The following is a 13,222-nucleotide window of genomic DNA, read 5'->3' on the forward strand; positions in this document are numbered from 1 at the left end:
ATGAAAAGAACTTCAATTCATATCTCAAACCAAATTAATCCAGTAAGGATCATAGACCTTAATGTAAACCCTAAAACTATACAAATTACAGAAGAATGCATAGGTGAAGTTTTTCGTGTGTGGCCTTGTATTAAGACAAAGATTTTTGTTTTAGATTCAACACCAATAAGGCATCCATGCTAAAAAACATTGATACATTTTACTTCATCAAAATTAAAAACTCTTGTCTCCAAAAAACACTGATAAGAAAATGAAAACACAAACTATGGACTAAGATAAAATATTTATGAATCATGTATTTGAAACAGGACTTATATCCAGACTACATTGTGTACTTTCAAAACTCAATAATGAGAAAACAATTTAATAATAGGTAAAATATTTTACAGACACTTCACACAAGAAACTTTTTTGAATAACAGATACATAAAAATTGATCAACGTCAGTAGTCAAAAGCAACCATGATGCAATACCATTACAAACATACTCAGTTCAGTTCAGTCACTCAGTCGTGTCTGACTCTTTGCGACCCCATGGACTGCAGCATGCCTGTTCATCACCAACTCCTGGAGTTTACTCAAACTCATGCCTATTGAGTCCGTGATGCCATCCAACCATCTCATCCTTTGTCGTCCCCTTCTCCTCCTACCTTCAATCTTTCCCAGCATCAGGGTCTTTTCAAATGAGTTCAGCTCTTCGTGTCAGGTGGCCAAAGTACTGGAGTTTCAGCTTCAACATCAGTCCTTCCAATGAACACTCAGGACTGATCTCCTTTAGGATGGACTGGTTGGACCTCCTTGCAGTCCAAGGAACTCTCAAGAGTCTTCTCCAACACCACAGTTCAAAAGCATCAATTATTCGGCACTCAGCTTTCTTTATAGTCCAACTCTCACATCCATAATGACTGCTGGTAAAACCATAGCCTTGACTAGATAGACCTTTGGTGACAAAGTAATGTCTCTGCTTTTTAATATGCTGTCTAGGTTGGTCATAACTTTCCTCCCAAGGAGTATGTGTCTTTTAACTTCATGGTTACAGTTACCATCTGCAGTGATTTTGGAGCCCCCCCCCCCAAATAAAGTCGGAGAAGGCAATGGCAACCCACTCCAGTATTCTTGCCTGAAAAACCCCATGGACAGAGGAGCCTGGTAGGCTGCAGTCCATGAGATCGCTAAGAGTCGGACACGACTGAGCAACTTCACTTTCACTTTTCACTTTCATGCATTGGAGAAGGAAATGGCAACCCATTCCAGTGTTCTTGCCTGGAGAATCCCAGGGATGGGGGAGCCTGCTGGGCTGCCATCTCTGGGGTTTCACAGAGTCGGACATGACTGAAGTAACTTAGCAGCAGCAGCAGCTGCAAAATAAAGTCTGCCACTGTTTCCACTATTTCCCCACCTATTTGCCATGAAGTGATGGGACTGGATGAACCTCTGGAGGAATAGTAAAATTTGTGATTTTTTGACTTAGACTGGGCTTCCCAGGTGGCACTAATGGCAAAGAACCCACCTGCCAGTGCAGATGATGTAAGAGACACAAGTTCGAGCCCTGGGTTGGGAAGATCCCCTGGAGAAGGGAATGGCCACCCACTCCAGTATTCTTGCCTGAAGAATTCCATGGACAGAGAGTCTGGCAAGTTACCGTCCATAGAGTAGACTTAGACTACACCAAACGTCTCTCCCCAGATCAATGGCAACCTTGAAAAAAGCAGCCTCCCATTCATAGTTCCATAGTTGCTGTGAAAACCAGCAGCCTTGTAACTATGAAGGAGGCTGACTTGATTTGGAGTCCCTTGAAAAGCCTCATCCATAGAGAACTGGCCATCTCACATCTCCTTGCCTGGGTTTCCCTGGTGGCTCATATGGTAAAGAATTTGCCTGCAGTGCAGGAGACTTGGGTTCGATCCCTGGGTGTGGAAGATCCCCTGAGAAGGGAGTGGCAACCCACTCCAGTATTCTCACCTGGAGAATTCCATGGACAGAAGCTACAGTCCATGGGGTGGCAAAGAGTTGGTCATAACTGAGTGACTAACGCTTTCATACTTTTCATTTTACATTTCCTTGGAAAAGTCCCAATCACAGGGCCTTGTCAGTATTTGAGCTGACTCAGTGATCACTTCTTGGGAAAAGCCTTATCATTGGGGTTTGGCAAAAACAACCATGGGCAATTATGTAACACTGCACCTAGGACAAGCAAAAGACTCACCAGAGCCCTCAAAAGCAATCTGAGGAATGACACGCCCATAAAGACTTTTGAAAATCTTAGATGCATTCTTGGAAAGCTAAAAGGCCGCATACATGTGCAGGTTTGGACACCTGTCTTAGAAAGAGCTGAGAAGACCCTAAGCCCTCACCTCTGGCTGACCTTGAGGCCCTGCCAAGTAAATACTGTTTATTCAAATCTTATTATAGCAACAGAGTCAGCTATCATCACTTGTGTTTTGATAGAAATTCAAAGTCAGACAGAGAAGTGGGACAGCTTTAGAGTAGAAAAAAGGAAGGCTCCAGTAATGCCCTGATTGAAGGCTGTTGAAATGGAGAAGCTGGAGGCTGGGCATCATAAGTGATTGCTTAGGAGTGCTTATTTGACTTTGTCTGGTTGGTTCTAAGTTGCAAGTTGGGGCAAAAATTAGAGGAGCTATCAGTTATTAATCAAATCCTGGCTGTTTGGGCCCAATTATTACAGGAGCTATTATTTGGCTTCTTGAACTGGTAGCTAGAGATTGTGGCCTGACTTCCCACAGGTCTGACATTTAGATAGCGTGCTGGCTTCTGGGCTGATTAGTGTAGATGATGGTTTGGTTTCTTGGGCTGGTTGCTGCAACTGTGGATCAGAATTCTATTTTTAAACATTGGTTGTTGTCCATCTGTATAGTCAGGCTCTCATATTTTAGTGAAAAGTCTTAATATTTTGTAAATGTTTAATATTTAGTAACTAAACATGTACTTAAAGAAGTGGGGGGAAGAAGAATGAAATTAAGGAACAGTTACTGGTTAAAAATATAACTTGAGGTTATACTATGCAGCTTCCCAAGTGGCTCAGTGGTAAAGACTGCCTGCAGTGCAGGAGATGCAGGAGACATGGTTCGATCCCTGGGTTGGGAAGATCCCCTGAAGGAGGAAATGGCAACCCACTCCAGTATTCTTGCCTGGGAAATCTCATGGACAGAGAAGCCTGAAGGGTTATAGTCCATGGAGTCGCAAAGAGTCAGACACAATCAAGTATGCACATACACACATATATGTACCCTTATCTACTGAGCATGCACACACACACATGTAGAGAAAATAAGCAAATCCCTGAGCCTGAACAAGCTTTTAAAGACAGAAACAGATTGGTTAAAAGACAGTTTTGTAGCTAAGGTCAGAGATTCTTGAAAGGGGCTCCCTAGTCCTTTCAAATTGTAGAAAAAGACCAAAGTATTTGTTTGGATGTTGAATCTAAAAATCTCAGTTATTAAGTGGAAGTATGTATCTCACAGAAGACTAATTCCACAGAGAGAAGTATGTTGGTAGAAAGGAATGAGAATCAGAAAGTAGAATTAAAAGAGAGAGAGATGATGGGGGGTAGGGAACAGAGACACAGAGAGAACAGCAAGAGAGTAAGAGAGATAGGTCAAAGAAGACAAATAAGAATACCAGAACACACAAGAAAAATAAGAGCTGGAGGGAGCAAGCATAAGCAACTATGGTTGGAATTTATACAATTGTCTCCAGCAAATTCCATCTTGAAAGTAGGCTCATTCACAAAATTCTTTGCTTTGGAAAAAAAGTGGATTAGAGAAGGTTTCTTTGGTATAGGAGGCACACAGGGTATTTTCCTCCTAAAATGAACTTGATTTTCATGGAAGGAGCAACTTGTACAGATATTGACATTGCAGGCAACTGCCTAGAAGGAACCCTGATTGCCAAGAGTACAGTGATTTGATTCTGCTAGGGGTTAGAGAGGCCATGTGCCTTTACATTGGAGGTAAGGCTCTCCTATGTTTGGTATAAGGATGGGCTAAAGAAAGCAATCTATTTGTAAGGGGGATCTTGCCAAAAAACATAAAGAATCATAGCAGAGAAGAACTCAGATTTTCTTTCTTCTTTCTTTCCTTTCTTTTTTTCATTTTGTTCCACTCCCAGGAGGAATCTCTTCTCAGACAACCCATCTGTAAAATGTAATTTAAATAAATGGATCTGTCCTAAAGTTACATGAATTCCAAAGAAAATAAACCATCTGAAATTCTTATTCCTATAATTCAACATCTGTTGTTTTTCTTTTCACTTTTTCTCAAATACAGGAAAAATTTCACTCCTGGACTGAATGGAACATTTCATACCAAATTTTTATAGAAGGATGTTTTAATACTTGAGTGATTGGACTATAAAATGAGAAATTCTAAATTAATTTGGGATGATGCTAAAATGTATCACTTCATTTCTCTCATCTTTTCTGGGAAAAAAGTTTTAATTACCTTGCCTTCAGTATTCCATAGTCCTCCTTCTTTAGCATTCCCAAAAATGTTTAGCTTGGCTACTGAAATGTGAGGTTAAATTTATGGGCCTTGCTTGATTGCTAATCTCCATTTGGAATGCAAATTTAAGTATGGATATGACAGCTGGGGCCAAGAGGTTAGGAGGGACGGCAGGGAGAAAAGAAGAGTGGAATATATTCTGGGTAAAATATATGATCTTTCAGAAAGATGATAGAAAATTGTCCCTCAAATTCCTACTGCATGTATTTTAATATGACATCTTTGGTATTTTTAAAATATATTGTTTGGTATTGTAGCTACAATTGTGTATTTTACTAATCTCTCTACCAGTCAACAAAGTCCAAGAAAAAGGGATCTCATACATTGTATCTACAACATTGTTCAGCACGAAAAAAGAAGTTCAGGAAATGTTCAATGAATACATAGAGAAGGAAGAAAGCAAGGAAGAAAATGAAAAAAAGGAGGCAGAAAGAGAAGGCAGAATGTAGGTAGGGAGGCTATGCAAGGAAATGGCAGCTATCCCCATATGGAAATAGAATACTTTATATAATATGAATGTTCTCCAAATAAAAGCATAAATTGAAGATGTAAGATGAAATTATTTCACTTTCCTAGACTTTTTTTGGTCTCCCACTTCTGCCATTTTTGTCATTCAACAAACAGGCAAACATGTAATCAAAGAACACAATGAACAGATAGTGGCAAACTATCAATCCCTTTTAACATCAGTAACTTTGTGTTATGGAATTGCTTTTAATGTAATGATCATTAGCTTAAGTTGCACTTTCCCTCCTGTATGCTTCAGCCCACACTGAACTCTTTCTACTTCGATAGTTTTAAAACTTTATACTGTATAGTGATATAAAGCTTGCACTCCATTTTATGCCACTATGTTCAATCTAGCTAAATATATTGTAAACCTCCAGAGGAATTGGGTAAGACTGCATTCCTGAGTTTCTTCATATCGCCTAGCATGACACTTTGCTTTCAGTAGTTACTCAGTAGATAAGTTTGTTAATTAAAATCATATGGAATGGAACTTCTGTTTCTGCTAAAATGAAGTACCCCTTTTCCTCCCATGTCCTCCATCTTTCTATTAAAAACTCTGGATGTAGCACAATAAATATCATAGGGAGATCCTGAAAGGTGGAAAAGTGGATGGGCTGCTTAGTGGTATTGGGGTTTAAGGAATGATATGGTTGTTAGTTCTCTGGGTTTCCTTATTGGCTACCATATATTGAGGAAAAGGTGCCATAGAATCCTCCAACCTGGAACTGCCACCAGGCAGAGACAAAAAAATGTTCCAAGAAACACCTGTTTCTCTTAGCAAAAGGACCAGAAAACATGGCCTGATAACAGAAAAGTTTTGGAATGCTCACAGTTCTCCAGCCAAATACCAACAGAAAACACACACTACTCCCCAGTGATTTCACCAGGGTTGAGTGGGTAGTCGTGATTTTCCACCCTATTCCCAACCCTGACAGAAGTAGGTAGCAGCCTTTTCATTCTCCAACCAGTGTAATTGCAGAAACAGCCATGGAGCTTCCATCTCTTACCTGGCAGAAGATAACAGTGCTCTAATTCCCAAGTCACATAAGTTTCAACAGAGTACAGCAGTGAGGAACCTTCACTCCCAATAGGCAAAAAAAAGACTAACAGAGGTAATGTGAAGTGGGATAACCACCGCTGTACTTCACCCCATCCTCTCTCATATCAGCAGGGCACAGAAGCAAGCTGAGCCTCTACTCCCAACTGGAATCAGTAAGACTAAACAAGAAAGGAGACATTAAGAGAGATCTCAACCCCCTCACCATTCCCATGTCAGCCAAGCCCAGGGAGGAACTGAGCCTCCATACCTACCAGATATCACCAAGGCACAATGAAGTGGTTCGAGGCAGGAGAGTTGAAACTCTGTCCCTACCTCCCCACCCCCATGTCACAACCCCCATTTTCAGCAAGGTCCCATGGGAAACTGAGCTTACACCTTCATTCTGAGGCAAGGACAGTGTAAATTGATGGTCCACTTTCCTAGGGTTTAGGGGGGAGCTGAGTTTCCACTTGTTTTCAATCCAGAAATGTGAATCAGTGATCTACTTTTCCCAAGGTGGTATTGCAGGGCCAAGTAGGAAACTGAACATACACATTCACTTGGCCCTCAGCTACACCTCTACAAAGTGACTGCCTGCTAAAAAGGATATAAAATCAAATAAATAAGATCGAGTGTCTCATAATATAATACACAAAATATCCAAGATACAATAAAAAATCACATGCAATACATCCCTTAACTCAGACTGGGCAATTGCCTGCTTCTCCCTGGAGTGGAGGGCTGAGGAAGAATTGGCAAAGATTCCCAGAATCTCTGACTGGGCTGACTGGTGAAGAATTTCTCCTCTGTGAGTCCAGGTGCAAAGTCTACTTAACTACTGTGCAGACATCAACACAGAGAATCAGGGAAAATAATCAGGCAAAGTTGTCCCCCAAAAAAAGGCTGTGGAAGGAGATGGGACATAGCATGGTACTGGGAAGGTTAGCTTTGGGTTAGGGAAGAGACAGTGATCCCTCTACAGTTTGAAGAAAGCACAATAGAATATACAGGGTATAAAAAGTGTCATCCAGACCTCTGTTGAAAATTGAAACTCTCCCTTAATGAATATTTTTCTATGATAAGTCAGAGTTAAAGTCCTCTACTGAGAGGAGAAGGGATAGTGGATAGGAAGATGAAAGAAAGTGATGAAGGTTATAATAATTGGGTGGATTAACTAAAAGAGAAACTGATTAAACAAACATAAGGAGCTTGACGGGGCTTCCTACGTGGCGCTAGTGGTAAAGAATCTGCCTGTCAACACAGGAGACATAAGAGACTGCGGGTTTGATCCCTGAATGGGGAGGATCCCCTGGAGAAGGGCATGGCAACCCACTCCAGTATTCTTGCCTGGAGAATGCCACAGACAGAGGAACCTGGTGGGGTACAGTCCATAGTGTCGCAAAGAGTCAGACACGACTGAAGCAACTTAGCACACATGCACGGGAGGAGATTGACAAGCATCTCTGATGTTCAGCTATTATTGACAATAATATTTTACAGCATAACTAATCTAGACATTTGCATAGCCATCAACAAGAAAGCTTCAATGTAGGAGCAAAGAGGGCTATTTCTAAAACTGTTCCAAATTTAGTGATCTGTAATGTAGCCATGATAAAAAGGAAAAGATGATAAAGAACTAAGGGTGCAAGTCAGAAAATACTTCAGTGATTGACCGTTGGACACAGGCTGGGAAAGAGTATATACATTGAGTTCAGAGCTGATGAACTAGGAGAAAGTGGAAGAATAATTTGACAGAAAATCACAATAGTTTCAAAGAGCAGGTGTAATAGAAGAAAATGAGCTGGAAAAATAGAAGGTTGTGGTCAGTTAGGTAGGATCAGAAGTCTTAATGTAGCCATGGGAATGAAATCCAGTACATGTGAATGTTTGGAGAGTCAAGAGTGTATAAGTTATTTTATGGATTTTAAAGTCATCCAAGAAAATGAAAGAATTAATATGGAAAAGGAAGTTGGTAAATGAGAAAGAATATTCATTAGATTGACAGATCATCATTATCATCTGGCAAACATTAATGTAACTCTTATTAATACAGGGCTATTCACACTCCAGTTCAGTTCAGTTCAGTTCAGTCGCTCAGTCGTGTCCGACTCTTTGCTACCCCATGAATCGCAGCACGCCAGGCCTCCCTGTCCATCACCAACTCCCGGAGCACACTACTTGACATATATTATGCTATATAATCCGCACAACCTCCCTTTTAGGAAGATATTATTGATACTTTACAGATGAGAAAACTGAGACACAGGGATATTAAGTAACTTGCCAAACTGCACTGTTAAAATAGGTAAAAGAACTGGGATTGAAGAATGGTTTGGTTCCAGAGTCCGTATTCTTTACTACTACACCATGGTATGTGGACATTGGATTAAGACACAGGTGGAATAAATAGGTTACTAACAATATAAGACTTGAAGCCTGTGGGCCACGAGATTAATAGCATCTGTTTGAGAAGGCTGAAAGTAAAATTGTGTTCTTCGAAAAGATCTCTGTTTCAACGAAGGCAAGGAATTTGGATCAGAGAAGACTGTTTCCATTGGATACTCACCATTCCCTTATATGCCAAGAGATTGTTTCTGCAAGTAGCTGTAACTCGGCGTTAGGACTTTCCATGGCTAGGAACAAACATTTTGGGAAGCCAGATAATACACCCTGCCCACTAAAGATGCCCATGTCTTAATTCTCAGAACCTGTGAATGTATTAGGTAACACAAAGAAGGAAAAATAAGACTAAATTTGAGGTGCGACGATTACCCTGGATTATCTGGGTAAGGTAACCACATAGGAGTTCTTATAAATGGAACAGTGAATCAGAAGAGAGAGAAACAAAGACACGGAGGCATGAAAAGTACTTAGCCCAACACTGATGGTTTTAAACGTGGAAAAAATGCACTCTTGGAGAAGACTGGACTGCAAGTAGATCCAACCAGGCCATCCTAGAGGAGATCAGTACTGAATATTCATTGGAAGGACTGATGTTGAAGCTGAAACTCCAATACTTTGGCCATCTGATGCAAAGAACTGACTCATTTGAAAAGACCCTGATGCTGGAAATGATTGAAGGCAGGAGGAGAAGGGGTATGAGGATGAGATGGTTGGATGGCATCATCAACTCAATGGACATGAGTTTGAGTAAACTCCAGGAGTTGGTAATGGACAGGGAGGCCTGGCATGCTGCAGTCCATGGGGTCGCAAAGAGTCGGACATGACTGAACGACTGAACTGAAATGATTGAAAGTGCACTCTGAGGTATGGAAAACCTTTAGATCTGAATAATGAAAGCAATGAAAGGAAATGTTCTCCGGAGCTCCAGAAGGAAATGCAGCTAAGCTAACATTTTGCTTTTAGCTCACTGAAACCCACTGTGGGCTTCTGAGCTATAGAATCATAAGATGATTAATAACAACCACAATATAATAATAATAATAGCAATAAGAAATTTGTATTGTTTTAAACTGCTAAACTGCTAAATTTGTGGTGATTGTTAAATTAGCCATGGAAAGCTAAAAGAGCCTGAAGCCAGTGGTGGACAGGAATTGGAAGATGAACAGCCCAGCTTCCTCTCCTTTGAGTGGAACATCTCTGGGTTGTTCCCAGAGATCTCTAGAAAGACTAAGCACCAGTTACCCACACCCTGGCCTGCTATTTAAAACAGTCTATTGATTTTCTTCTTTCTCCTGTCTCACATCTCTTCTCCTTTACTGTTACTTTCTGGGATCACTTCTTTAATAAACTACTGGCACACTAATCCATGAGACTACTTCTGGGGATCCAAAACTAGGACGGAGATTTCTTTAAAAATTCTATGAAATTCAAGAGAATTTAAGGGACCTTTTTTCTTATGAAGTGAGAATTTCCAATAGAATGCATCTGTAAGGAGGACTGCAGAGAGACAATGAGTCATAGTTCTAGGACATTCAGAATAATGTGAGTTTTGATCAAATTTTTCAGTCATATAGATAGTGCTTATTCATTTATTAAAACATAATTATTCAAATGGTATTAGTTTCTTAAGTATATTAATATAATTTTGCCTCATCTGTTAAACATCACTGAAAAGGTCATAATGTAATTTTCTTAAAAATAAATTTAGTTTTAATTAAACTATTCTTTTGAACTTTGCAAACTGTAATAGGAAGTGAATTGTGTTATTATTAATACTTCAATTAACTATTTTTCTAACTTTTATTTAATTATATAATCTTTAATTTAGGATAATATCTTTAAGTTGAAAATATGTAGACATCTTATATTTTAGTTGAAAAACAAAAGATTATGTTCACCCATTTTGTACCATGCAATTAGGCTTCTCAGGTGGGTCAGTGGTAAAGAATCTGGATGCCAATGTAGGAGACTTGGATTCAATCCCTGTGTTGGGAATATTCCCTGGAGAAGGAAATGGCAATAGACTCCAATATTCTTGCCTGGAAAATCCCATGGGCCGAGGGCTACAGTTCATGGGGTCACGAAGAGTCAGATATCAACTGAGCACACACACATGCACCATGCAGTTATTGTTTTTGATTTATATCAGCAATCACATTCTAATAAATTCAATCAATAAGTTAATTTTACCACTCCACAAGCCATCTAAAAGCTTGGGTTTAAATATGAAAATCAAGTTACCTTATTTGTGTAGGGGAGCAAAATTTGCCAGTCCAACATTTCTTTGGCATGTGCATTATTTTGAGCTGAAAACAATCAAAGTCCAGAAGATCTGGAAGAACCTTTGGCCTTCTCCCCAACTGCCTAAAAGAATGTTGAAAAATTTAGGCAAACTTTTCCCTTCTACAGAATTAACACAAATGAGATTAGCTGTGTACAATAAAAGACAGTATTTAAATCTCTGGAATAAACTTTTTCTGTCTCAAAGAAAGTTGAAACTGACCTGAACTTCAAAGAATTTGTAAGATTTGAATGAGGAAGAAAAGGAAGAAGAAACAATGCATTTTAAGGGGTTAGTTTAGTTCTGCAGAGTACTAACTTCAGGGTGTGTGAAATAGAACTCAGAAAACGTTTGTAGGATGTGTATTACAAGGGGAGGCAGAATAGAGGGACATGGCTCGAAAATACTACCCAACTAAAAATTTTCCTGATGGTTCACACTATTTGTAGCTGCTTTACAACTATTTAGACTCTAGGTGTCTTCTTTTCTTTTCTTTTTTAATATAGATCTGCAATCTGTATCATAATGTAACCAGCCCTATGATCTATCTTGGGATGATTTATGCTACCATCTTATTCTGGGATTATTTTTTAGCATAACTGGAAATAAAATTATAAAATTAGGGAAAATATATTATTAATGCCCTAGTCTTTTCTTTCACACACTTCGTCAATCCCCTTACTCCACCCTACATACCATAACCTCTTCCTGGTACTCTCATGTTGGTGGTGGTGGTGGTGGTGGTTTAATCACTAAGTCGTGTCTGACCTTTGCAGCCCCACAGACTGTAGCCCTCCAGGCACCTCTGTCCATGGGATTTCCTAGGCAAGAATACTGGAGAGGGTTGCCATTTCCTTCTCCAACTTCCATGTTGCCTAACCCATATTTCATGTCAAATAAAACCTATTAAACCACTCACAACTAGGAATAATTATGGGCTTCCCTGGTGGCTCAGCTGGTAAAGAATCCGCTTGCAATGTGGGAGACCTGGGTTCCATCCCTGGATTGGGAAGATGTCCTGTAAAACGGAACGGCTAACCGCTCCAGTATTCTAGCCTGGAAAATTCCGTGAACTGTATAGTACATGGGGTTGCAAAGAGTCGTATATGACTGAGTGACTTTCACTCACTCCTTTCATTTTTAGAAAGATTTTTATGTAAGTAACAGGATAACATTCAATACTGAATTGCTAGTGTGGATTTCTTTTTTTCTGCACTGCTAGGTGGAGACTATTTTGGGTGAATTGCATGAATCACACCATGTGTGTAATTAATTATTGACTCTATCTACCTTTGAGGAGAGCCCTGTTCATGCAAATTCAGAGTTGTGACTTGTTCCATCATGCAAATAACAAGATTTTTTCTCTTTTTTTTATCTCCTATGCTAATCCTAGAATATGAAATTTATTCATGGCTAAACTTTCATATTTTAATGTAAAAAATCATGAGACCTCAAATGTGGGCCTTTTTACTAATTTCTTTACTTGTACCTAAAGGCAAACACTCAGAGCATCCTCAGGATTACCAGTTGTGCTTCTAAATAATCAGCTTATCTGTGTCTAGTTTTATGCAAATTTCTATTAACAAAAGAAGTTTTGTTTGTGTATCCTGGTTTTGCGATGCTTAAACATGCAAATGAATTTTCTGTTTACATATAACAATTCCACTGATGCCTTTTAGAATTCAAAAGAAAAAAAAATCACATAGCACACTCTACATGAAACTGGATCAAATATATAGAAAAGACGGAACAAAGGCAAAACCAAGTGGCCCTGCTAGGAGACAATAGCTGCCCTAAAATGAATTTCTGCTCCCTTAAGCAGATTAGAGCACAAATAAATGTTTATTATATAGAAATGATATGGAATGTATTTAGTTAAAAAGGCAGAATCCCCATGAGCCAGAATGACCAGAAGATTCTGAGTTTTTGACCTCTACTGCAAATCTATTTGACTCTTATCAGTAGGAATGCAGAAATTCTGGACTAAACTCTTTGGATGACATTTTACATTTTTATTAATTATTAAGTCATAACTAAAAAGTAAATGCTACTACAAGGCTAATTATGATATTTTCTACCAATATTTTCTATTGGAATGGTTAGATGACATTTAGGGTATAAATCTAGTGATTAAATTAGATTCACAACTGAGCCATAATTTGAGAATAATTTCACATCCTTCCTGTTACAATTTTCATTTCCCTAAGTTCCTTTTGTTCTCCTTTTTTAAAAATGCGTGTAGTGTGTAGTAGTGTTAGTCGCTCAGTTGTGTCCGACTCTTTGCAACCCCATGTGCTGTAGCCCACCAGGCTCCTCTGTCCACGGGATTTCCTAAGCAAGAATACTGGAGTGGGTAGCCATTCCCTTCTCCTAGGGGTCTTTGCAACCCAGGGATCAAATCAGAGTCATAAACTATTATAAATTGTTGATAGTCTTATTATTTTATTTATTTATTTTTAAAATTTTTAT

The sequence above is a fragment of the Muntiacus reevesi genome, chromosome X (genome assembly GCF_963930625.1).
Source record: "Muntiacus reevesi chromosome X, mMunRee1.1, whole genome shotgun sequence".
NCBI lineage: Eukaryota > Metazoa > Chordata > Mammalia > Artiodactyla > Cervidae > Muntiacus > Muntiacus reevesi.